The sequence below is a fragment of the Dermacentor variabilis genome, chromosome 8 (genome assembly GCF_050947875.1).
Source record: "Dermacentor variabilis isolate Ectoservices chromosome 8, ASM5094787v1, whole genome shotgun sequence".
Classification (NCBI taxonomy): domain Eukaryota; kingdom Metazoa; phylum Arthropoda; class Arachnida; order Ixodida; family Ixodidae; genus Dermacentor; species Dermacentor variabilis.
Window position 1 is genome coordinate 71,866,302 of NC_134575.1, and position 26,527 is coordinate 71,892,828.

Genomic DNA, 26,527 nt, shown 5'->3' on the forward strand with positions numbered 1-26,527 from the left:
GTGGGCCGATGACGGAGATTCTGCAATACCGGCCCTATCCGCAGTGGAGGTGAAAGAGGCGTTAAGCACTCAAGCAGGGTGTCAGACCGGGCTTGTTGGTATTCCATTGTTAAAGTGACTAGCGCAAGAGTAGACACGGGGCACAAAAAGGCGACCAAGACAAGCGCTACTTCCAACTGGTGTTTATTACAAAAAGAGCCCTCCCTGTGCGTGGGCCGATCCCATAGATAGCGCAACGTCAGGCCGACAAGCGGTGAAGTTGAAGCAGGCGTTAAGCAGTCCCTATACGTAGGCCGATCCCGCAGATATGGCAACGCAAGGCCGACCCGCGGCGGAGATGAAACAGACGTTAAGCACTCCCCATACGTGGGCCAATCCCGAAGATAGTGCAATGCCGTCTCGAACTGCTGCGTAGCTGAAGCAGGCGTTATGCGGTCCCCATACGTGGGCCGGTCTCAAAGATAGTGCGATGCCGGGCCGACACGCGGCGGAGGTGATGCAGGCGTTAAGCACTCCCCATACGTAGGGCGATCATGAAGCTAGTGCAACGGCAGGCCGACCCAAGGCGAAGGTGAAGCAGGCGTTAAGCACTCCCCATACGTGGTCCGATCCCGAAGATAGTGCAACGCCAGGCCTAGCCGCGGCGGAGGTGAAGCAGGCGTTAAGCACTCCCCATACGTTGGGCGATCACGAAGCTAGTGCGATACCGGCCAGACCCGCGGCGGAGGTGAGGCAAGCGTTAAGCACTCCCCATACGTTGGGCGATCACGAAGCTAGTGCAATACCGGCCAGACCCGCGGCGGAGGTGAAGCAGGCGTTAAGCACTCCCCATACGCTGGGCGATCACGACGATCGTGCAATACCGGCCCGAACCGCGGCGGAGCTGAAGCGGGCGTTAAGCAGTCCACATACGTGGGGCGGTCCCGAAAATGGTGCAAGACCGGCCCGAACTGCGGCGGAGCTGAAGCAGGCGTTAAGCGGTCCCCATACGTGGGCCGGTCCTGAAGATAATACAATGCGGGGCCGACCCACGGCGGAGGTGCAGTTCGCCATTAAGGGGCCCATGTATGCAGCTTCGCTGGTCAACTTCCTTCCCAGAGTGGAACGGCACTGATATTTTTTCTTACCTTGCGGTTTAATTATTCAAACAGCGTTATTTCAAACTGCATTATTCAAACTGCAGTGAGTGTTGTTTTAGCTTTGAGGCGTTGTATAAGGGAATGGAGAGTGAACATTTCCGTGACTGAAAGGGGAAATATATAAAACAAGTGGCAGGAATTGAAACAAACTGAACTGAAACGTTGAATTTTGACTGAAAAATCTATTACCACACTTGTCAAGCGCTACGTGACTGGGCCGAGTATAGCGAAATGGTGGGAAGATTTAACACACACCGGCGTCGATGCCGACCTTTCCAGAAAGCGCTACCACAAAATAGTAGACCTCCATTGCAGGCAATCAGACCGGCGCCATTGAAGGTTGCTAATGCTTTGCTGGGAATTTATTGTTCATAATAGGCTTCTAGTAGATTCCCATAAAATTAGAAAGCAGCATACCTTTGTTCGGCCGCCCCACCATTACATCAGTATATTTTCACGAATGTTGCACAGTAACATCAAAACTGCGATAGAAATGGTGAACGTGTTTTTATAGTTACGAAAAATAAAGAAAGAGTTGCACTTGTAGCGAATCGCCGACAGCTGCTACTGCCACTAATTTGAAAGCTCATCTTCACAGCCATCACGTGCTGTGAGATAATGTTGTTACAGTAAATGTGTTAAGAGCTAGTTCCCCAGGATCGTGGCTGTGTGTAGACAAAGAACATCCCCATACGTAGGCCGATCGCGAAGATAGTGCAATGCCGGGCCGACCTGCAACAAAGGTGAAGCAGGCGTTAAGCACTCCCGAAGATAGTGAAATAGGGGGTCGTCCCGCGGCGGGGTGAAGCGGACGTTAAGCACTCCCCATACGGGGGGCTATCTCTAAGACAGTGAAATGCCGGCCGACCCATGGTGGAAGCGAAGCAGGCGCTAAGCACTCCATTCGTGGCACGATCCAGATGGTGCAATACCGGGCTGACTCGCGGCGGAGGTGAACCAGGAGTTAAGCACTCCCCATATGTGCGCAGATCCCGAAGACAGTGCAACGCCGGGACGACCTGCGGCGGGGGAGCAGTTCGCCATTATACTGCCCACATTCACAGCTTCGCTCGTCATTCTTCTTCACAGAGTGGAAGGACACTGAGTTCTTTCCTAAATTGTACCGAAAGGCATTTGCAGTCGCAATATTTGTTTTGTATTACCGGCATACGCAAGAGGCGCTGCATGTACTTTCTTCCCTAGAGTTTAAAAAATTTCGACATGTTATCAAAATTGAAGTGCGAAAGAGCATGTGTGTGAAAAATACTTTAGCGCGGGGAACATGAACAAAGAGTTGCAAGAAAGTGGGCTATGGTTGTTGTGATAACGACAATTACACCACACTTGTGTCCCGAACAGCGTTCATTAACGCTTAACTACCGGTACCAAGTGACGCTACGGACCACAAGTGTGAGCTCTGTGACTGACACTATAGGAGTTCTCCTAAAGTTATCAAAGAAAATGGTGAATAATAAGGCCTGTGTCAATCTGTTGCTGGAAGGCCCATGTTTGGTCCAATGGACTACCATTGAAGTAAAAATTGTCATGTCATGACTTCAGGACGTGTCGAACTTTTATTGCTTGCGCAGGAACAAGGTAATCGGGGATCATTCTAGCAAAGGTATCAAGCGGTGAAGTGACTTTGGGGGACGAACTCAATGCATAGTTGTCATGCTGGGTTCAAATATCGCATTCTTCAGCAGCAGTAATAGAGGTTAGAGACATGCCTTGTAATTGGCTTGATATGAATAACTGCAGTTCTGAAGGGAAGGATGAGCCGGTTTGCTGGAACGGTCAGTGTCGTGCTGGGACGTGCTCTATTCCTGGTTATCAGCACTGGAGCGAATGGAACAAACACACAGTTGACAGCAAGAACAGGAGGACCTGACGTCATTCCCACAGAGGTGTTAGCTTTGGAGGCAGGCGTACATGTTCTCCGAAGCATATGCAGGACAGAAGTGCGGCTGGAACAGTGGTAAAATAAGATAACTCGATCTGATAGCGGTTGTGACTCAGTCACTGAGAAAAAAAACAGAGAGAGAGAGTGGAATATAGGAAGGCAGGGATGTTAACCCGTCAAGGTTCTGGATGGCTACACTACGCTCGGGGAAGGGTGAAGGGGAAGAGAGAGAAGAGAGAGAGCAGGTGCAGATACGTGTACGGACAGTACTTGAGTTAAAGCCGCTCTCGCAAATCAGACGTTCTGAGAAAGCACAAAAGTGCCTTCACTGGCTTCTGAGACGGTGATCAGTGGGGATGGTGCTAGAGCTGTGCACGGGCTCGGGCCGGCCCGAAAGTCCCAGGTCGGGCCGGGCTCGGGCCATTTGGAGATTCACTCACTCGGGCTTGGGCCGGGCCCGGGCCAGGCTTTCTATGTCTCGGACGGACCGGTCGACACCCCATCTCGACTGCGTACCTTGTGCGAAAGTATGCTTGTCGTCTCACATGTAGGTACAGCAGGAAGCGCAATGTATTTATTCATCAAAAATGGAATCTACAGGGACGGGAGAAAAGCACAAACGCTAACAAAAGGCAAACGAAAGCTAGCGGAGGCTCGGAATGCGTTTTCCGTTCTACCAGTAGCGACGCTGTGGGAGAGCCGCCGCTTGCAGGTGCCTCCCAGTAAAAGGGCTGAGAAAGGAAGCGTTTGGGAAGTGAAGATAAGTTCCTGTACGGCGCACGCGGGTTTACCTTTGCCACACATACAAATTAGCCAATCGGCGTCGTATAGGGGGCTTTTTCAATGGGCAGTGGTATTTCTTGAAGACTGGTCGTTGACCGAAGCCGACTGGAAGCACACGTCGTAACTGCGCAGGCTAGAAAGGTCATTATTTTCGTTCAGCGGCACATTAGAAACGAGTAAACTTTTTGAACTCGCCGCTGCCAGCACCCCAAAAATGGGACGATCGGGTCTTTTGTGGCATTCTCAGGACGAAGCTTCCCAAAGCTCCGAAGACGCGCACACGGAAGCGCTTGCCTTAACCCTTCATCAATGGACAACTTGTTGTTTTTGCACAATAACTTAGAATAACAATTGTGTGCGCGCGCTGCATCTGTATATATTCACGATTTTGTCATATGGAATGCAAGAGTTCAACATTATAAGGTCAATTAAGCTGATTTTCCTGATATTGTTTCTTTTTGTGTCGGCGTCACATTATTGCAGGTCAGGCCGGGCCCGGGCCGGGCCTTAATCCGTCCTAAGGCCGAGCCGGGCCGGGCCGGGCGAACTCAGTCTTCTTTAGAGTCGGGCGGTAACGGGCAGCCTGTGGTAGTGCAGGCCCGGGCCTGGCGCGGGCTCACAATTGCGGCCCGTGCACAGTAATGTCTGTTCACTCAGAGGACGATCATCGAATTTCCTGAATGCGTTGGACAAAGATTGTCTTTGTGTTTGAAATTGAGGAAAATGGCTCAATAAGTGGTCAATATTCTCCTCGCATCCGCAAACATCACACGTAGGACTATCAGTCATTCTAATTAGTGTTGAGTAGGTATTCGTGCAGGCAACTCCAAGCCACAACCGACACAGAAAAGACGCTTCGCGCCGGTGCAGACCGGCCGGAGGTCTGAGTTGAAGTGACGGGTTCAGCCTGTGCAGTCTTGTGCGCCTTGCATGTGCGGTATTCCACTCTGCTAAGGAATTCCTGCGAGCTAGATTGCGAAGTTGTCTCGCGACGTCGGTCCTTGACAGAGGAATGGGGACGCAGCTGTCTTCTTGGTTTGACATCCGAGCTGCCTTATCTGCCTCATCATTTCCTATGATACCGCAATGACCTGGTATCCACTGAGAAGATATATCATGGCCTTTTTCTCCCAAGTGATGGACAAGTTCCACGATTTCACACGTGGGCTGATTGTGAGTTCCATGTCGGAGAAACGACTGTACACATTGCAAGGCCGGCCTTGAATCGCAAAAGACTGCCCATTTTCTAGGACTTTCAGCATTTATCACTTGAAGCGCGTCGCGGAGAGCCGCGAACTGTGCAGCTGTAGACGTAGTGACATGGGAAGTCTTGAACCGCTGGGTTATTCTTATTGTTGGTATAACTACAGCGCCACCGATACTGGTTGATTAGTTGATCCATCAGTATAGATGTGTGTGCAGTTGCTGTATTTCTCGTACAAAAGAAGTAAAATTAGTTGCTTTAGTGCTGATGACGGGAAGTCCGACTTTTTCTGAAGTCCTGGGATTGTAAGATTTACTTGAGTCCGGCGTACACACCATGGAGGAATGGAAGGTCTTGCCGCAGGTGTGTAACCTGACCTGAGAGAAGCACGGTACGCGAAAACAGTCGCACTGAATGTCGTGTGGGGCCTATCTGCTGGAAGACCTGCGAGGAGGTGAGTAGGGGTCCGGGCGCAGTGTCTTATGTGCACATGCATTCTTTCGATGCTAATCTGCGTTCTAAGAGTGGAATCTTGAGCGACTGCAATAACTTCAGTCGTTCACGCACGCCGCCGTAGGCCAAGGCATATCTTGAGGGCTTGGCCTTGGATGTTTTGGATTATATTCAGGTTAGTTCTGCAGGTGTTGGACATGGCCGGTAGGCTGTACCGCACGAATCCAATAAAGATGACCATGCACAGTTGCAGCATAGATTGTATTGGCACTCCCCAGGTCTTTCCTGCTAGGAACTTAAACATGTCGCAAATTCCTGTCGGGCGTTTTCTCACATAATTCACGTGAGGGGTCCAGGAGAGATTTCTGTCATTGACCACCTCCAAAAATCTGTGACTCGTGCTGTACGAGATCAATTGTCCGTCAACAGATATCACGTATGGAGACATTGATTTCCTGGTAAACGCCACCACTGCACACTTTTCATATGATATATGAAGTCCTTGTTCTCGAGGGTAGGATGATGATAAAGTGGCTGCATTCTGTAGCCACTCGCGAAGCTGCAGTTGCGTCACAACCGACGTCCAAATGCAAATGTCATCGGCATAGATGGAGAGCCTAACGGTGCATGGCAAGATGTCGGCGAGCCCAGTGAGCGTTAGACTGAAGAGCATTGGGCTCATTATTCCGCCCTGAGGCATCCCACGGTTACTCTAATGCTGAGAGGTCGGGCCATCCTCGGTAAGTACGAAAAAGTATCTCTTATGTAGATAGTTACTTATCCAGAAATAGACCTTGCCGCCAAGTCCTACTGCCTCTAACGCGTTGAAAATCGCTTCGTGCGTTACGTTATCGTACGCTCCTTTAACATCCAGAAACAGGGCAGCAGATAGTCTATTGCAGGACTTCTGGTGCTCGACGTAAGTCACCAAGTCGATAATGTTGTCAATGGAAGAACGGCCACGCCTCAAATCGGCCACTGCATCTGGATATACCTGGTAATGTTCGAGGTACCATTCTAGTCATGCTAGAACCATCCTCTCCATTAGTTTTCCGATGCAATTGGCAAGCGCAGTTGGTCGGTATGATGCAATGTCTACAGGCGACTTGTCAGGCTTGAGCAGTGGAATTAGGCGACTGGTTTTCCATTCGTGGGAAACCGTACCTGTCTGCCAGGAGTTGTTGAAGAAGAGCAGGAGCACTTTGCGAGCGTCTTCGCCAAGATTACATAGGGCACGGTACGTTATACAGTCGGGTCCTGGTGAAGATGAACGCTTGCACAAGGCCAGTGCAGCTTCGAGTTCGTCCACGGAGAAAGGACTGTCCATGCGGCGGTCCCGTGAAATGGGTAAGTGGTGGAGCGTCGATGTTCCAGTGGAACTAGTTTCGCCAGCGATCCTCCTGCAAAAAATGTGCGCGACGTCAATCTCGCTGCATTGTTCGTGAAGGGCCAAACACTTAAAAGGGTGGCACTGCTGAGGGGTTCCACGGAGACCACAAACAGTTCTTCATATGCGAGACAAAGGTTTTCTTGGATCCAAAGGCTTCCAGAATGACTTCCATCTTTGCGATGCAAGTTGGTCCATGCGACGCTGAATTTTCTTTTGAGTTCTTCTGGCCAACCTCAAGTCACATACAGACTTCGTGCGCCTGTATTTCGCTCTGATGAATTGCACCAAGCTTCTTCAGCTCAATGTCGTATGCGGGGCGTGTGTGCAGTCTCAGAAGCGAATGGTTGGCGGCCTTTAGGGCACCCTTTATGATGTCCTCTAGGCTAGAGGACAAGTCATCCCTACAGCTGTCTTCGACAATTGATTGTAACATTGGCCAGTCGATGTATTGTGTAAAGCCGGCTAACTTGGAGCCCGTCAGCCCTTCAATCCTAAGTGTGTGGGGGGTCACTTCCCCACGTTTCAATATGCGAAAACCACCTGACCTTTCCAGTGAAGGAGCGTGAAACAAATGTGCGGTCCAGGCAGCTACAGTAGGACCTTCCTGCGTGTAGTTCCACGCAGAGAGGTGGGGCTTCCATCATTTAACAAGCACAGTTCTTGTTCGGAGGCAAATGACACTAATCTTCGGCCTCTAGAGTTTATCTTAGAACTTCCCCAGAGATGGTGGTGCGCATTAAAATCTCCAGTGATCATCAAAGCCTGCGTAGTCGCTGTCGTATTTCGCCGTAACTGCTCGCAGTCCAGCAGCCTTGAAGGCGATATGCAGGCTCCAACTACTCTTAAAGTGAGCGTGCCTTTCTTCACTGCGACATATACGTACTGGTTTTCTTGGCAAGGTGGCACTGGATGATGGACATACGCAAGATCACAGCGCATGAATACCATGATCTTCCTGCAGTCTCCGTGGTTGGCGGACATGAAACACTCATACCGGGACAGTCTCATGTTATCTGATAGGGGCTCACAGATGACGATGATTGGGAACTTATTCGCGAACACAAACTGTCGAAAGTCCGACATGCGTGAATTACGTCCTCTGTCGTTCCACTGAAATATCTATGCGTTCCGAACTTGGTCACGAAACGACGGTTTCTGGAGAGCCATGATTTCATCTAAAAGCTGCCAGCACTGGACTCAAGGTGTCCAGCAGCTGTAGCGCGTTTTGTGCAGAAGATTTCCTGTTGGTAAGTATAACGCGAATGGTATTCATGAGCGACTGCAGAATGTTGATGACCTGGAGATCATCAGCCAGCGTCGCTTTAATAGTTGTAGAAGCAATCGAAGTTGGTGCGTTTTGAGGCAACTTAGCAGGGAGTTGTACCTCGGTAGCTCAGGCCATTCTTCTGGACGGGAGAGCCTCTCCGCTTTGTTGGCTTTCCTTGTATCTGTCTTGGTGGCACTGTGCGTTGACACGGCAATCCTCCTGACGGAAGATGACGTGTTCCTATCTGAAATTGGGGAATGTCGTGAACGTTTTCGGTGTCGATGGCGACGTCGCCGAACAGCGGTAGCAGCCTCTCGATGCGTTGAATTGTCCCGCACCATTCGTTTTAGGATCGAGAAGTCCTTCCGCACCCATGGGCAACCCTTTGATGAGGCCTTGTGAGGACAACTGCAGTTAGGGCACTTTAGAACATCTGTTCTGCAGGCGTCTTCTGAATGCGACTCAGAGAACCACGGGCACACGACGTTGTTCACGCAGACACCCGTCGCCAATTTTGCGTGGCCAATTTTGCAACACTTGAAAAACTGGAGGGGCTTCGGTACGACTGGTCGTACTGGATGACGGACATTTCCTATTTTGACGTGGGAAGGAAGGCTGTCTCTTTCAAACAAAATCTTCACACAGCGTGTGTTTCCCAGTCTGAAATTCCAGGTAATGAAAGTGCATTATGTCGTCGGCTTGATCAGTATTGGAAAGTCGTCATCCGGGATGGCAACGTCGACGTCGTAAATGACGCCCGCAATACCATCACCGCCTGTATGAATCATTGATCGCACCTTTACGCCGTCGATCTCAGTTACATTACATAGATCTTGTAGGGCGCTGCGATGTATGACATCAACTACCAAGACATTATTCCGCGAGTTTATTCGCACGTCTTTAATCTCATTTGGTGCGATTCTCTCGAGCAACGTAGAGACGACTTGCCTGTTGAGGAGCCGCAAATTGGCCGTCGGGTCCACGGGCATAAAGTGCATAGTGTGCGGCCAGCGCAGTGGTGCACTCTTCACGGTAGAAGCACTTGGTGACGAAGATGCCTGCAGTAGTCTTCTTTTCGCTGATCTACTCATCACGACCTGGAAGTCATCGTCCGACCAGTCGTAGCTGTCCAAATATAACTCAGTGGCTCCGCTGTCTGTATCGCTTGACGCAATTCCACGTGTCCTGGACGCCATCCGACGTGGCGACTGCGCATCAGGAAAGTATTCAGATGTCTCTTCATCCATTGCCGCAAGGAGGGAGCGGCAGCTCCCAGAAATGCAGGGAAACAAAGCGAAAAAGCGGAGACAAAGGCACAAGCGTTCTATCAAAGAATCACTTCGTCTTCCTTCGTCCAGTAATATAGCAGAGAAAAAAATAGTAGGCTGATAAAACCTCCAGGCCAAAATGAGGCCCTAGGGGCATCGGTACAGAATAGCAAACTGATGCAGTATGAACGGTGACCATCGTTTTGGAAAATAGGGAAGGCTAGCACACATAAATGATATGCGAGCCGGTATCGACAAAAGCAAAAGTTGTCACGCCATATACAGCAAGCATCAAGGGATAAATAAGTTACCAGAGGATTTTAGCAAGGAGCTGTAGATGCAGAGTTACCTCAGGGCACTGGATTTTGTGGTTTCGCGAGTGCAAACGCCCAGGGATGATTCTTTACAGCATGTGGCGATGTGTCGAGAGACTGAAGGAGAGACGACGCGAAGGCAGTGAATGGGATGGTCACGTCTCGGTGATGATGAGATGCTGGAACTGTAGTTTTCACATTTGGGGACAACGCAACGTGAATAAATGTTGGAAACGGTTGTTGTCAGATGGGAAATGGTTGGTACAGAATGTAGACATTGATGACAGGCGGTTACTGCACTGAGTGACACGATGCGGTAGATATTGTCACACGGTAGTGATGTTAAAGAACGCAGTAGCAATACTGTGAAAGACAAAACTAACTTTTATTGGGCTAACCTGTGCCCACAAAAACAGGCTACACTTAAAGTACAGCGATAGCGGCGAACACAGTAGATGATCGTCGAAAATATGATCAGCGGGTCAAGCGCGTCGGTTTTTATACATCAGTCGTCTAATGTTCCTGAGTAATCGCTGGGACCCGGGTGCCTTGCACAAAGTTCTACATTATTCGCGTCGCGCAACCATGCAATCAGATTACACAAGGTTCGGTCACAGACAGCGGATGGAACCATCGGTAACATTCCAGAGACTTCCTATACATGCAGGCGCGTCCTATGCATAACATTTATGAGGCGGTGAAACGGGGTCACCCGATAAAGATAAACATGTACATGTGTCAAGATGGTGGCAATTACAGCATGGAAGGCAACCGTCACTGATTGTCCATTCAACAGAGTCCCTAGCGCGGAGTGAACTGTTGATGCATGAGAAAGGATGTCAGTGGAAAATTACGCCCCGAACAGCTGCCGGTTTATGCAGTATGAATACACAGGTTTGCAAGTACTTGGCGCACGATGGACGAATGAAATAGTATATTTGGTTGAATCGACAGATCTGGTGAGGAGGGTAGCTGGCGTCATGATCCCGGGTTACCTATGCACAATCCTCGACTGTTCAGCTAAACGGAGCAAAATGTGAGATGCTTGACGCTCTACTAATGAGGATTTCTTAATAGCCAGGATGCTGTATCGTCACCGGTGGTGTTTGCAGTGGCTGAAGCGAACACACGGTTCAAAGGCTACTGGAACAAACAAAATAATTCTCTTGCGGCTATATTTCTTCAGGCAGAAGTCAAATGAACGAGCAACAGAATTTTAATACGCAGCTGCATGTATTGATAAGTTATAAACTTTGCAGCACTCGACCCTCGCTCTTCAATGTACACGGTGCTGTGCGCTGTACTGGTTTCTTGATGCGAGTCAAACGTCAACAAACAGAAACATCTGAGTCATCTTAACCTGCCATTCTTAGGCGTATCTTGAATTCGATTTGCCGCTCTAGGTACTTCCGAGCTTGTAGCAAACCCCGCCCGCAGATAAGCCGGCAACAGCACTAAAAAATGCGTTAAGGAATCTAACCGCGATGTTAACAAACCAAACTCGCCTTTATCATTAGTGTCCCTTATGATACCTTTTCGGCTGCTCCCGTCGTATCAAGAACAGACCTTGCCTTCAGCGGCCCTTTTAAGGCTAATTTAAGTTCACGAAGGGGGAACCTCCTTAAGGTAGCACCTAAAGTGCCTTAACGGCTCCTGATTTATTCCAAAATGGCGGCGCGCTACGACGGTAGCTTCAGCGAGTTCATTGATTTTGGGAACCGTGCGAAAGAAATTGAGGACAACGAAGCGTACAGTTCTCTGCACCATTTGTATAGGAACCTTAGGGATGCTCAAAATCTCGTTGAGGTATACAATGAACAGGAGTTTTAACGAGGTACAGTTTCTCCAAGGCAGCTGTGCTCGAGCTACTATTCAAGTTGCCGCTGCATCAGGACACGGACAGACTGCTGCAACTGCTCGTGACATTCAGTTTTTACGGCGCGGGAACTTTTCGGTTTTTTCAAGAGACCTAGTCGACGTGTATGTGTCGCAGCCTACTGCCTCCCATGTTGTCAAGCGGGTGTCGATAATGATTTCCGGAACGTTGTTCCCTGCGCTTGTCAAGTTTCCCGACACGGGACAAACGCACGAAGTCATGCACAAGTTTTATATCAAGGCGAAGTTTCCCAGCGTGACTGGTTGCATCGATGGCACCCACTTGCGTGTCAAAAGTAAACGATGCCGAAGTTTTCCGAAACAAGAAGAGATATTTTTCATTCAACTTGCAGGTAAGTGAAATAGGCACTTTTGTGCGGCAGAAAGAAGCACTCCTTCAGAAACCTTAGTTATTAGAAGCGTAGCGCATTAGCTGAGTATTACGGCATCATCTTATCGTGTTTTTAGCGCAACTCTGGTTGAGTGAACAGGGGAAAAAAAGCAAGAAGTGGCCAAGACGAGAATATCTCATTTTCAAGTTCTCTCCCTGTTCACTCAACCAGATATGCGCAAGAAACCTGTCTCTGTCCTTCCTTTACCGTTTTTCCGTGCTTACTGAAGCCGACTTGCGCTCAATATGAGATCCTGCCGGACGGAAGTGCGGCCATTACAGTGATGCGCTGCCGTTGCTACCGCTTGCCAAGGCTGCATTTTCTGTATGGTAGTGGTTGCTTTATTGCCTTTTAAGCAACGTCGACGTTCCATTACAATTGTAAAAAATGCGCTAGGGAATGCGAAACAATCTGTGTGTCTTTGTGGATGTATCAGGTAGCGAGCTGCATAATGATCAATCTCTGCTTCTCTCAATTATCTCCGATAGAAAATTATAGCAACTCATTAACGTTAAAATACGAGATTTAAGAGGCACTTGACCGCTGGTGTAATAGGGACATTGCTGCCAGTCTTCATATAAACTTGAAAAATCATCTGCAGGTAATAAAGACCGGCTGCAAGAAAATCATGTTCATTCTTTTTTGGCATGTTCGCTTGCTATTACAGGACCTCAACTTCAATTTCTTTATTTAGTTGCAAGCTGGGCGGGCTCAGCACACGACAGCAGAATATTTGATAACAGTAATACAAAAGCTCGTTGCGAAGAAGGAACTGTACCTGGCGTACCCCCTTGGAGACATGGGGTATGCTTGCCGACAGTACCTTATGACGTCACAAAAAATTCCTGGAGGAAAAGACAGACCAGAGTAAAGGTGTGTATGAGCGGTCATAATTATATTGAGCAATACACAAAAATACGTGCCCCGTTTTCCTTTAAGCACAAATCCCAAATCCGGACAAGGAACACAGTCGAAAAGGCTTTCGGAATCTCGAAACGATAACTATGCGTTGATATGAGGCTACAAATAGAAACAAAAACAACTCTCGTTATCATCACGGCGTGCGCAGCTTTTCACAACTCTGACCAGAACCGTCCAAGTAATGAACTGCCTCCTGACCCATGCAACCATTCATGAAGCCTCCCCAGCTTCACAAGCTCAAGGACCACAGCCCGTTGACTCGGCGAATGGCTTCGGAACCCGAGCAAGTATTATTCAGCAATATTTTCCCTAAAATATTACAGAGCGAAAAACAATGCATATTCAAAATAAAAGAGTTTTTCCTATTTTACTTAGTGTTTTTTTTCACAGCAGCTACTTTCAGCTGGAGGAGCTCGACCTTAGCTTTCTTGCTTGCACATCCTAGCTCGTGTATTTGTTTTGACTGCTTCATATGAAGCGCATGCTCAGCTCTGATGAGCTTTGTCTTCAGCAGGTGATTCCTCTTTTTATGCGTTGCATATTGCAATCACTCAGTTCAGCCCTTGGGCGCGGCCGGGCAGCCACCATTGACCTTTAGCGCAACCACGTGACGTGACGTCACGACAGCCGGAGGAAAAGCTGGGCCCCAACTCACGCGGTCGCGCGCGGCCGCAGCCACCACCTGACTCCCGCTCCTCCCGCTAGGGGCGCTGCGCCGGCGCGTGACGTCACGGAGGAAAAGCTGGGCCCCAACTCGCGCGGTCTCGCGCGGCCGCAGCCGCCACCTGACTCCCGCTCCTCCCGCTAGGGGCGCTGCGCCGGCGCGTGACGTCACGGAGGAAAAGCTGGGCCCCAACTGGCGCGGTCGCGCGCGGCCGCAGCCACCACCTGACCGCGCCATATGCAACGCATTCTTGGCTTAACCAAGCTAAGCCTGGCCATTTTTTCGCTTGTCTTCTTCAACACCTTGAAGGTGGTTTTAAACTCTGATTCAACAGCTGCCCTCTTTGTTGTATGCATTCTGCGTTGCACACGAATCGAGCCTCGCGGGGTAGCCTGTGACGGGGCATCCGGTAATGGGGAAGCCAGTTGCGGGACAGCCGGTTGCGGGGCAGCTGGTTTTATTGCTCCCACCTCCACCTCAACTGTAGCGGCTCCGTTTTGTTTGTACTGTCTGAACACCGGATGGTTGCTGTCATCATTAATTCTCCCGGGAAATGACACTGATTGATGCTATCTGCGAAAACATTTGCAACTGTTAGCTTTGAACACAATTCATGATCACAATATATATGAAGATTGACTTTGTGTAAGCACAAATTTGTCTTCCACCTGTCCGAGTGAGCAACTACAAGCACTTGCGACACTGTACCTTGTCTAGTACACAATACCACAGACTGTGCTGAATGAGTCAAAATGTATGTGTTGTAACGTTGAGGTATTAGCGTTACAGCCTATGTACACAGTGGCAATCCAGTGGAAGCGGTTCACTGGCTACCCTTTGATATCCTAAAGCACACAGAAGGAGTGGCAGCATATTGCTGGGGATTCGTTAAGCTGACGCTTTTGCTAGCTACCTGATATGCAAGGTGGGCTGGTGCCATTGAAACTGCTTTGAGCAGGGCGCTGTTGCCAATAACAGTGCAACCATTTATCGATTCGAGCGCAGAGCGCCAATGAATGAAGTGTCGCAACAAGTCACAGCCTTGTTTTCCACGGGGACTACTAGTGGAAGGTTTATATGCATTTCAAGTATAAACTTCGAGTTTTTCATAGTGCACTAATGAACAGAAGCTACCAAGAGGAGATAATCATTGTCAACACATGAAATGTTCGGACAGCGAACATACAAGTGTTATGAGCCACTTCTTCGGCTAAATGTGAACAGTAAACCTGCACATTTATTTTATCTACTACAGATTGCGAGTAAATCATGTGTGATATCTTGAGCACGAATATGCTGATTGATCCAGCCATGAGGACAAACGAAGATGCTACGTCACTCGAGCAGCAAAATACTAGCAAAATTGAGAACGCTACGTCAGCGTTCCAGCCCATGTAGCACAGAATCAAGACGTCACGAAATAAAAACGTCAACACTCACACACTATAACCAGCTCTGTATTAACCCAAAGCCACCTTGTACTTTTTGAATGTTACAGAAGTGATGTGTTTGTTGCCTTCGAGATTAATTTCGATGCTCTGATGGTCTGTGCAGAGAGAAGCTGAGTGTGCGAGCTACGCATAAAGCTGATACTTTTGAAGAAAGAGGGCGTTCGAATGAGACAATAAAGGCGAGGTTTATCACCCTCCTAACGTTTCATTCAGCAGATGCCTTCCTGTAATCCGCAACACCTCAACCATTTTTATGCCTTATGCAAGTACCCGTACTTAATTGCACCTTAGCAGTAAACTAGATTTAGAGAAAAAATTCTGCCATGAACTGCGCCCCTCAGTCCAAGAGCCCGCTGGTCGCTTGCACCAATGCAAAGTTGATGTAAGCAGCCAGGATTGCTTGGTCGTGACTTCCGTGAGCCACTCGGCTGTATAGGGTAGGGCTGCTACGCTGCTGTTTACGGTAGCATGGACGTATAGGTATTTGTGGGTGTTGGCTTATTGAATGTACTGGGGGTCCATCTGCCGTGGTACGGGTGTTATTGTGAGTAGTGCTCGGAAATTTTTATCGAGTAGCTTGTATCAGGTGACGGGTTGTCTTTAAGCTTAAAACCCAGCATTTCCAAGATTATTCTGCCTGATGTGGTATTGTTCACTCTAATTTCCTCCATGTGTTTGTGTAAGCAGATAGCATTTTCTAGGATTTCATGGTTACTTGCCTCGTCTAACAGCTCTGTAGTAATGTTGGTCGGCACTAAGACTGCAAGTTTGGTGGTTTTGCGCATGAAAGTGTCGAGTTTGTTGTGCTGTGCCTTTGTGAAGTTAATGTATGGCGCATGATAGCAAAGGCAAGACAAGAGTAATGCGTCACGCAGCCGTAGCAAGTCTGTTTCCCGAAGCCGTTGGTGGCAATTGCAAATACGCCACATTATATTCCAAGACTTGTTCACCCTGCTTAAGGAAATGATGGACAGTGGCCGCACCCACTCCATCTTGCTAAATGCATAGGCGTAGTAATTTCATATTATATATTTGAAGAATGTATTGTCCTTTGTTGTGTAGGGCGATGGGCGGAGGTCTCCTGCGCGTGGTGTGCACAACCAGCAGCAGCTCTGACTTTTTCCAGAGAGCACTCCTCGCAGTCGCCCCCTTGAGCTGCATCTAGTGCGCGTTGCAGACGTCGTGTTTTTTCCCAGGAGATGCTTTGTTGATCCATGTGGTTATGTCTTAGGCGTACAGGGTGCAACGTATCTCTGGTATGGGGAGTAGAGCGCCGAGTAAGTCACACATTGCTAAGTTGAACAGTGTTGGAGAGAGCACTGCCTGATCCTTGTGGTACGCCCCATCGCGGGTGTGGGTAGGAGTTAGATGTCCTACCACCAATATTGAGGGTGTACGTATGGCGTTACAGGAAGTCCTGCATATAGTCGTATATCTTGCAGCCCCAATTGGGGGAAGAGAGCATGGCACCCTGGGCCACGTTCTCGGGGGCTTTCTTCAGATCAATGGCTAACATTGCTTTAAGATGGGAGTTGCTGGGATATTTCATGATATGTTTATGCATGTGGAGGCGACCTTATCAAGCTGTGAAGTGTTTACAGAGTTTCGTCTCTAAATGAGAGATTTTGATACAAGCCCTTTGCTCATCTATGCTCGCGCAGCACATTGCGATCAACCCCTTGTTCCGAAAGAGCTGCCCTCGCAATACACATACCATTGGACTGTCAAGCGACTCTACTTGCATTGGCTGGAGCAACGAGACGACACTCGAGGTGCATTGTGATCAAGGATTAACTACATTGCGACCACGGTCACTGTCGGACGAGTTGTGCAATCGCGTCGGCATATGCGCCGTGGCAGCACCAACTCGTCCGTACTGCCACCTCGGCGAACGGCCACCTTCTAAAAAGACAGCACGAATTTGCATTATGCCGCAATTATTTCTGACTTAACTGCTGACGGCTACCGTCGTGCTGAGCGTGAACATGCTTCAGCCATTACTTTTGCGATATTTGCATGGATGGCGCTGGACTAGTCGCCGTCTATAGGCAGCCGCAGATTTGGCGACGGCCGGCGTGAATCCGTGCTTGCGTTTAAGTAAACGCAAGCTTGGTACAGGCCGGCCTTATCTTGACGCAAGTCAAGCCACGGCAACTCGAGAAAGTATTAGAAGTGCGTGCTTGCATTAGAGCGCGACATCCATACCATAAGAAAGTCCCGAAGCAAGGTGCGCGCAACCCATGCGATAGTTCATCGAAGCAAATTATCATGGCCCGGCGACGCAGCTAACGCTGCTGAGCTGCAATCTTAAGCAGACATCAACGAGCCTCACTATAAGCAAAATGTAGCTTTACTGAAACAGGTATAAAGCGAAAGTAGCGAGTGGCTAGAACAGAACCGAGAGAACAGCAGCTCACCTATTGTACACATTTCCTTCATGTCGGCAGCCTTCCCTTTTATCCACTGTTCTTTTAAACTGTCCCAACATTTGCGCAGTTCGAGCTCCATTCGGAATCGAACACTGGGCCAGCACTTGAACTCGTCGATGATCGGCGTCCACGTCTTCTTTTTCTTCAACGTCTTCATGTCTTCTTTTTCGTCCGCTCGTTTTCCACGAGCTATTCATACTTACTCACGTCATCCATGAAGACACTGCGTTCCTCTTCGCTAAAATTTATGTTTTTTTCTCTCCATTATACTTTTTTGTTGTCGAAAAATTAATATTAAGAAAAGTGCACAAACCAACAACAAAAAACACGAGAAGCTAAATCCCATACAATAAGAAGTGCGGCCGAACGTCGCAAGGCAACCGCAAACAAGAAAGGGACGACGTGAAATTTTAGCAAACATGTTATTGTGACGGCAGGCCGGGCTACGCTGCATGGTGGCCAGCGGAAACTAAAGTCAAGTCAACAACGGGCAAAGTGCCTGTCTAAAGTTGACGGCTTGCTTGTAGGAGGGGTGGCGCAGTTTTATTAACATTTTTGTAGCAATAAAATATGCGCATATGCGCGGAAGGTTCGAGCCTAAAAATGCCCCACGCTCATTCCCACAAGGGCGCCTTTCGTGAGGTGGCCTTAAAATGTCGTGAGGTGGATGACCTGCTTGCCTGGGAGGGGCACTCATTCCAGGGCACCAAAGGCCTTAGCTGCCTGCCCGGCTCGCCACACCAGCTGCTGCTAGTCCTGCGGGTCCGACATGGACAAAACAACCGCCTACTTTTCAACCTTAGGGTTCCTGATTGCGGGAGATAGGGATGTTCTATTATGGGGACATTGCCACGTAATGCCATAAAGGGAGGTGCAGTGGCCACCATGATGAGATTTACACGAATAAAGGGTGCTGTGCATGGCATGAATGAGGCTTAGGTGTGGACATCTGCCTGAAGTTGGTGCCATGTCATAACTTCTCTCGAGAGCGGTGAGCCCGAGGCTGTGTATACGCGCCCACTGAGATTGTAGTGTTGCGAAAAGGTGCACTGTAGGCGTACCGTTTGTGCCAGTAGAGTTTAATGACCTTGTTGCGGCCCTAGGGTGCCATCTGATTTCCGTGAAGGTACTCGTGTCCTGGTGTGCGTACGATGTCTACATTCAGTAATGTCTTCGCGTGTGGTACTTTTGCAAAGCCAGTAACGGAGATTCGTCCTTTGGAGTATTTCCTGTAGAATGCTTCAGAATCCCTGAGGATTCTGGCATGTTCAAGACTTGCACTAGAGCAAATAACCAGGGCAATGGCCGTTTCTTCGGCATTGAGGATGCCGGTCGCGCAAGCCGTAGACGACACCATCTGCTGCAGCTCCGTGTCTACAACGCAGCATATATGGGTAGGGCACAGCAGCTGTATAGCGCGTTGTCGGCAGTGCACCGTTGCATTCCTGTAGAGTTTGGGCCCGCCCTTTGTGGTGAAAATATTGATGTTCTAAATGGGTACTCTGGGAGATAGGAGTAAATCGGACATGTTCTAGGACGTGAGGCGCCAGGGTGTGGGCCGGTTCTTATTCCTGTCAGCGTCTTTGAACATCGCAAGCGTTGGATAATTCGTCTTATTGTGGTGTGAAGGCTAGGCGCTGTCTTTGATTGGTCAGATATGCTCCATATATTTATCGTGTAGTGTTTTGAATGCTGAGAGCCTCCAGTCGAAAGTTAGCCGTTCTTGGCGGTAGTTAAAAGACCTGTTTGTACACCTTAAGAAGAGCGGTGCCATGTCTATCTAGTTCTTGTGAGATGAGAGCTTTGTATAGGGTCACACAGGCGACACAGGCCACACGGCTGATACCGAGAGCTTGGATGAGTGCTATTATATCTGCTTTGTTTAGGTTGTGAGGGTAAGATACGGCAGGGCCGATCACCGCAGTATTTGCGAAACAGTCGGTTTAAGGAATAGCATAGTGTGGGTACCACCTCCCTTTTTCCTTCGGTGAAGGCTGATCTGTCATTTCAGGAAGAATGAAATGGGTGGGTGTTCGTGTTCTTTCGTTTGCCTTTATGTATGAAAACATAGGGTCATATTCTTCGAAGAATTGGAGGCCACTCTCAATGACGTCTTGCTGAACAACCTCTACAGCCTGTTGGAGGGCATCCTGTTGTTCTCCAACAGAACCCTGTGTAGCCCAAACGGTGACATCATGGGCGTAGAGTTTGTGCCGCAAGCCAGTGGTTGCGTGGAATTGGTCGGGAAGCCCCGTCTTTACTCTATTGAACAATGTTGGTGTAAGGCTTGCTCCTTGGGGTGCTGCTTTGGCGTGGAGAGTGTTGGGGTTTGAACGCAGTCAATGCAAGTAGTAGCTATGCGATATGTCTGTAAAGCAGACAGATGCCACACGCGCTTGGTCCGAGTGTTGTGGGGCATATTTTTTCATAACTATATGAAGTCTTTCACAAATGGTATGCAAAGAATGTGCGGAACTTCAATTAGAAGCCCGATTACAGCTGCTCAAAGAGAACAGCATCATTTTTACAGGAGAACTGACTCACCCATGCCACCAAGCTGGCCCCAGCATTTCAGAAGAGTCGAAAGCTCGTTTTCTGATGAGGGGCTCAAAGCAAAAACTCTTGGTCGGATTGATCTGCAACCTCCGCTGTAATACGCAATCCGCTGCAGAATTTTTTCCGAAAGTTACGACCATTAAAATGGCCATGAAAATGTGCATTAGGAATATAACCGCCAACTGCTTAAGCCGCTGTTGAAAGTCCAAGCACTAGAAAGTGACGACGTCTTCCAGCCGCTTTCACGTGTAACGTCAGCCTTTCCAGTACACTCAGCCAACTGGATGGTCGACCCTATACAGAACCAAAGATTCTGTGGTTTGTATTTGCCCGTCATCAAACCAGTACGCTATGCATGAGCTCAAGATGTTTTCTAAAAACAACCCTGAATAGACACACTAATACTTTGCGTGTTAACTATTTATTTTTATCACCTTGAGCTTTTTTATTTTCTAATCGCTCAGCTCCTCCTCTCTCCGATTCATGATGTCCAAACGGACTTCCGTCTGGTTAAACGCCCTGCATTTTCTTGTTTGCTTCGCGCTCTCTCTCCGATGACCTCCTTGACACCGTAAAGGTAATTGACGCGACCAACGGCCAAAATATTACCGGCGTCATAGCCTCAAAAGGTGTCGAGCCTGGCATCATTCGTTAGAATTCCTGCGAACTGCCTCAACTTCAGCCGAAAGCAATGAGCTAAACCGCCGATGAGGTATTTCGACATGTTAGTGCACGGGACTATGAGGTAGTTACCGACGTCGTCACGGAATCACAGTGACGCTGTGAGCTATTCACCTGAAGTTGATCAAGTAGTGTGCCTGTAGCTGTCTTACCGGTGGACACAATCTCTGGTAATTTATGTCTGTGCTGGCCTGTTATTTTTCCTTTAATACCATGTGCTTCCGTTTTTGACTTTTATGTTCTGTATGCGACACAGACATATGCGACAATGAAAACTTCCGGCCGACACTGACGGAGACACAACCAGGCGCCCAGACAAGACATCTACCCAGGTGCTGATCACGAGCGTGATTCATGTCCAGATCAAGTTAAAGAAGAAGACAACACCCAGACGCTTTCATCTCCTACTGCCCCTACCTTAGGGCCCTGCAACCTCGGACTCTCGAACACAGGTTGGAGGACTCCCAAAAGTTCGTCAAACCAAGGCTAAGCTGGGCAATGGTGGTAACGCCCGCAGCGATCATAACGGATAACCCAGAATATTAAAAAATCATAGCCAAAAGAAGCTACTGAGAGCCTGCAAGAAATCAAACGAAAATTTGTGTCCATAAAACTAAATTTTGCTAGTTCCCAAAGCACCGACATCAGCGGCAACGACATCAATGGCACCGGCATTAAAAGCTGAGACTACGATAGAAAACGTGCTGGCACAAACCTCGCAACAAATACAAAGTATGCAGAATTTCTAACAGTAACTATACCTAGAATTTCAAAACCTTAAAAGCTATGTAAGTGAATCAATCTCAAGCTTCAAACAAAGAGTACGTAAACGGACGGGTGGAAGCCCGGGCGCTCCATCTAATAGACGGCAGCGTCAACTGAACACAACAGAAAGTGAGGACAATGGCGAGTAGCCCAACATGCATAGCAGACCTTCAACCCTTTCACAGCACTTTCACTTTCAATAAGCAGGTGGTGGCCATGCAACAGTTTATAAGCGCGGCTTCGACTAAACCGGTCTTCATATATTTTCAAGAAATTGGTACCAGACCATTTCCGTCTGGTTGATATCCACGCGTATACTAGGCAATTTTAGCCACCATTAAACGCGGGGGGCAACACTGGTGGTCAGGCACCTCACACGGAGTACCCACTACGCACAAGGCTGTGTCATGCAGGGCCAAATAATAAAAATGCATGCCAACAAACGAGGTAGGGCCACAATCATCACATTAAACATATATAACCCCCCAAAAGAGAGAGCAGTGGAATTTGCAATATCTTCGCAGAAAAGATATCCTCACTAGAACCGAAAGACCGATTAGCCTCATAAGGGGACTTCAACCTGGGACTATAAACGGGATGCTCCCAAAGGAGCGCTACTATTAAATGTGACAGAAAGACACGGTTTGCAGATGGAAAGGCTTCTAGCGACTCCAAGACACATAGGATACAGCGCCCGCGTGGACACTTTGCCCGATTAGACATGTACCCTCATTTAAGACAATGTGATCTGGCAAAAAGTCGACGTAATCTTAGGGAGTGGCGACTACGTTATCAGCCCATCAATGAGGTCCCCAAAAATCAGACGCACGATCGGGAAAGTAACAATGCCAGATTCGACGGTTTACCTAAATATTCCCTTCCCCAACAACGGGCTCGATAACGCAGAATACTGGCCTGCTCACATCCGGGAGGCCCACGGCAGCATCTCTAAGCAAATCGCCTTAACCATAGAAAACTTCATAATTGACAACCACGTCCTGCCCCTATGGGATTGCAGGAGGGAGTTCATCAGACAGTGGAAAAAACAGATAGTGAATGGAAAACTTATAATCGAAATAACTGAAATAACTCGAAAGAACGACAACTATGCTAGGAAATTGGAAGCCGAAAACTTCGGTTTTATGACTCCATTAGGGGCGCACTAACGACAGCCAAAACACGGGCAATACTGCAAAGCCTCCTGAAGCCAGAAAGTACAAAAATTGTCAGCAACAGGACCCTAATTTCACTTGCCGCACAGTTCAAGAGCTCGAAGCCCTCATAAACATGCTTCGGGAGAAGTACACAGGCTCGGAAGCCATTGTTCCAGTCATGCGGAAGTGCAATGGACCCGCAAATGGGACGCTAGACGTACCGATCTCAAAGGTTATTGCAGCGGCCCAATCCACACGACTGTACACCGTCCCTGGTCCAGACAAAGTAACTTACGCAATGCTACAAAAACTTCGCGTCGAGCATCTCGAAAAGTTCACAGACTACTTCAACCGGCAGGTTTGGGACACGGGAACGCTACCAACGCACTGAAAGAACGGGTCTATAGTTCTTACACCAAAGGCCGGGAAAAGCCGCAGCCTGCAAAGCCTGCGGCCCATATCTGTCACTTCGAGACTAGGAAAACAATTTGAAAAAGTCGTACTGACTAGATCAACTAACTAACTGGAAGAAAACGACTACTTATCTGACAAGCATTTATCCACGAAAGACATATTGCTAAGACTGCATGACGAGGTGATCAACATCCCAACAGGAGCAGAAGACGTAGTGGTGGCACTAGATTTGCTAAGTGCCTTCGAATCTATGACACACGACCTAATTCTGCAATAACCAAGTAGTGCGGCGTGCGAAGAACAAACCGACAACTGCATTCGCTCCTTCCTGACAGGTCGATAAGCGACAATAAGACTAGGAGAAGTTACATCTATAACTCTCGAGATTCTCAATGATAAAGGCTCACAGGGATCAATACTATTCCTTGGACAGCCTAGCTGGAAGAAATACCGAGCCTTAAATTCTCGCTATGCGCAGGTGACATCACGCTGTGGGTAGATGAGAGATCCCTGGGGCGCAAGGAAAGTGTTCTGCAAGGGGCAATACAAACAGTAGACTATTTTGCAGTAGAAGGCTGTATAGCTTGCGCACCGGATCAATCTGAATTCAAACGAATTCAATGCACAGGATGCATGAAACTAAAACTCTCGCTCCGGCTCGACGGAGAAGATCTCAGCAAGCACAAACAATGCGCGTTTTGGCCATCGGCTTCGAAGTAGCATAGGCACTGCAAAAACAGTAAGGACTCTCCGAACTGCAGTTACGCAACTCTGTAGAAATATACGAAGATGAATGAAGCATCGTAGTGGCTTTAGCGGGACCGAAACTTTCAGACTTGTTCATGTCTTCGTCATCGGCGCAATAGATACAGCCTCACTTAACACTAGTTATGTGAATCGGAATTGGAGCAGATAGACGCCCTTATATAAGCGAACTACAAAGCTGCGATCAGACTCCCTATGAACACTTCCATGGCAAAACTAAGTGCACTGGGGGTGTGGAGCAGCTTCGAAGAACTGAAGGCAAAGAGAGCACTTAAACTAATCCCCATCCAGGAGAAAGCTGCTAGAAACATTTAACCACGTACGACCGCACTACTGCGACGAAGACGTTGCTCTCCGTTGAAAGATACGCGAAAACTTAATCATGGCACCGATTCTCCAAAATGTGAGCCTTTTCACCACCAAGGCCGGCGCTAGGCTCGGGCACACCGACTTAAAAAAAAGATTTGGAAATGGACGCAGCTCATGGGCCATGCGGCCATATAATAGTGGCCGCAAACCCAACCGACCGATCTAAATTCCAAATTGGCGCCACAACCAGGCTCAAATACGCCGGCATGGGGGAGAGAGCCGCCGTCGCAATGGCAATTAAGGACAAAGACGCAGCCGGCAAGCTTTCTGTGCTCCTCACCGACTAGAGAACGTAGACAACGTAGAAAATAGCGCTGTTTGGGAATTCTTGGGAATTCAATAACAACAGTTTACCTGATTCTTTATCTCAGTGGCTGACATCAGAACCTTCTTTTCATTTACTTACACTACAGATCCCTTCCTAGGCCATACCATTGGGGGAGTACAAAATCATAATTAGAGATCGAATAACAGTACCCCCCGAGGAATATAATATAATATTAGTTTGATACATAGTGCATAAGAACTCACAAAAATATTTTATTACATAGCAATATACAATATGAAAGAGCGCGTAAGAACGGTATCAGAAAATATTCTTGAAGAAGATCAACCCAAGGTAGCCAAGGGCAAAGGTATGCACACACATTGCTTCAAAGATAAAGCACGAAATATATTGAAACAACAAAAAAAGAAGAAAAGCGAGTGCCTGAGAACTCATGGCAGCATGAATAACAGAATGGCCTTTTTCTTTCTTTTTTTACAATATATGTTTCTTCAAAGCATCTTGGAGTGCAACTTTAAAGGAGTTATAGTGTGTACTTTCCGTAATAAACCCTGGCAGTCAATACCATTCGCTGGCTGCTAAAACAAGAAATGCGAACTGTAGGAGATTAGTACGCACAGAAAGCTTTTATTTTTGTTGCCGTGATTAATACCAGTAAATGCGCATCTTAAGGATTAATTCGATCAGGTGTCGCATTCATTTGGTTATTAAAGATCCTGTGGTAAAATTCAAGATGGGTTCTTGCATTTAGCGATGCTGTGCAATAATATCAGTAGGATTGAATAAACATTTTTTATTCATATTGCTGACGATATGAGTGCGTTATCTTTGCAAAATTGGCTTCAGATAATACAGAAGATACGCATTCTGTGGAACCCCTGTACGGTACACCAATATTGTGGAATATGTATTGAAGATCAGTAGCAAAATATCGTGCTGTTATAGTTCACAGAATTAAGACGGCAAGCTGGGCGAGTTGGTGATTGAACATGTTCCTATGGGTGGGCAGCGCAATCCGGACGAAGGACGAGAGGAAGCACACAACATGAGCGCATGCGCTCATGTTGTCTACATGCGCTCATGCGCTCATGTGCGCTCATGCGCTCAACACATGCGCTCATGTTGTGTACTTCCTCTCGTCCTTCGTCCGGATTGCGCTGCCCACCCATAGGAACATAGTTCACAGATTGTGCAATGTAGAATTGACACTACAGCAATATATTGTCACGGGTGTTCATGATTTGTAAAACCCTGGCGATTCGATGGTCCTTGCATAGATTGTGATGGCGATGGGGTAGCTAGCACTGGCGGGCACGTGCTAGCCCTACCACTAATGCAGCGCTTTGAACTTGCCATGTAAAAGGGGTATACATCGTTCGTTGACAATCTTCGGCCAAAAGTTCGCGAATTTTCTCGTTTTCGTGGGGGGGGGGGGGGGGGCGGGCAACTCATGATATCACGAGTGTACCTAGCCATTGCACGTCTTTCATGGTGTCCCAACCCTTGCAGAAATGCTTGTACCACTCGTCCACGTGTTTCGCATAAATCAATTTCCTTGTACCTGGCTTAGCATGACCTTACAGTCATTTGGCCTCGCTGAAAACACAATTTCGCTCTTTGTCGCTGCACTGCTTCACCCATAAACGCGTCGTTGCACTACACATTACTTCACGTCTTGTCAACTGTACTGCAGGACAATGGTAGATCTCCATCGGTACGACTTCGTGAACGACGACTGAGTGAGCCCGCACTTCACTGGCCTCATTGATAGCCAGCATTAGCAGCTACAACGCACGCAGCAATTCTTTCATGGTGTTTATTAATCACAGGTTGTAGTTTATTCCAGTATTACATTTAGTGAAGGTGCGATGTAGGCTGGCTACAACACCTGGAACTGGGTCTCCGGAGCGGACGGCAGGTTATTTGCACCATGATGACCGAGGAAGCGACGCAGTGTGTCCATGATCCATTGGCGGTCATGATCATGCACCATTGTGTGAAACTGGCGATCGCAGACCGAGAATCTCTGCTCAAACTCTGCGTCCAGAAGCATTCTGTTCAATTTAAAATTGAACAGAATGCAAAAG

The 26,527-nt window shown here is 48.2% G+C and overlaps 1 long non-coding RNA gene across 1 annotated transcript in view; it reads left to right on the forward strand.

The window, feature by feature from the left end:
* Positions 1-26,527, forward strand: part of LOC142590323 (uncharacterized) — a 246,836-nt gene that overhangs the window by 154,947 nt on the left and 65,362 nt on the right. The window lies entirely within an intron of this gene.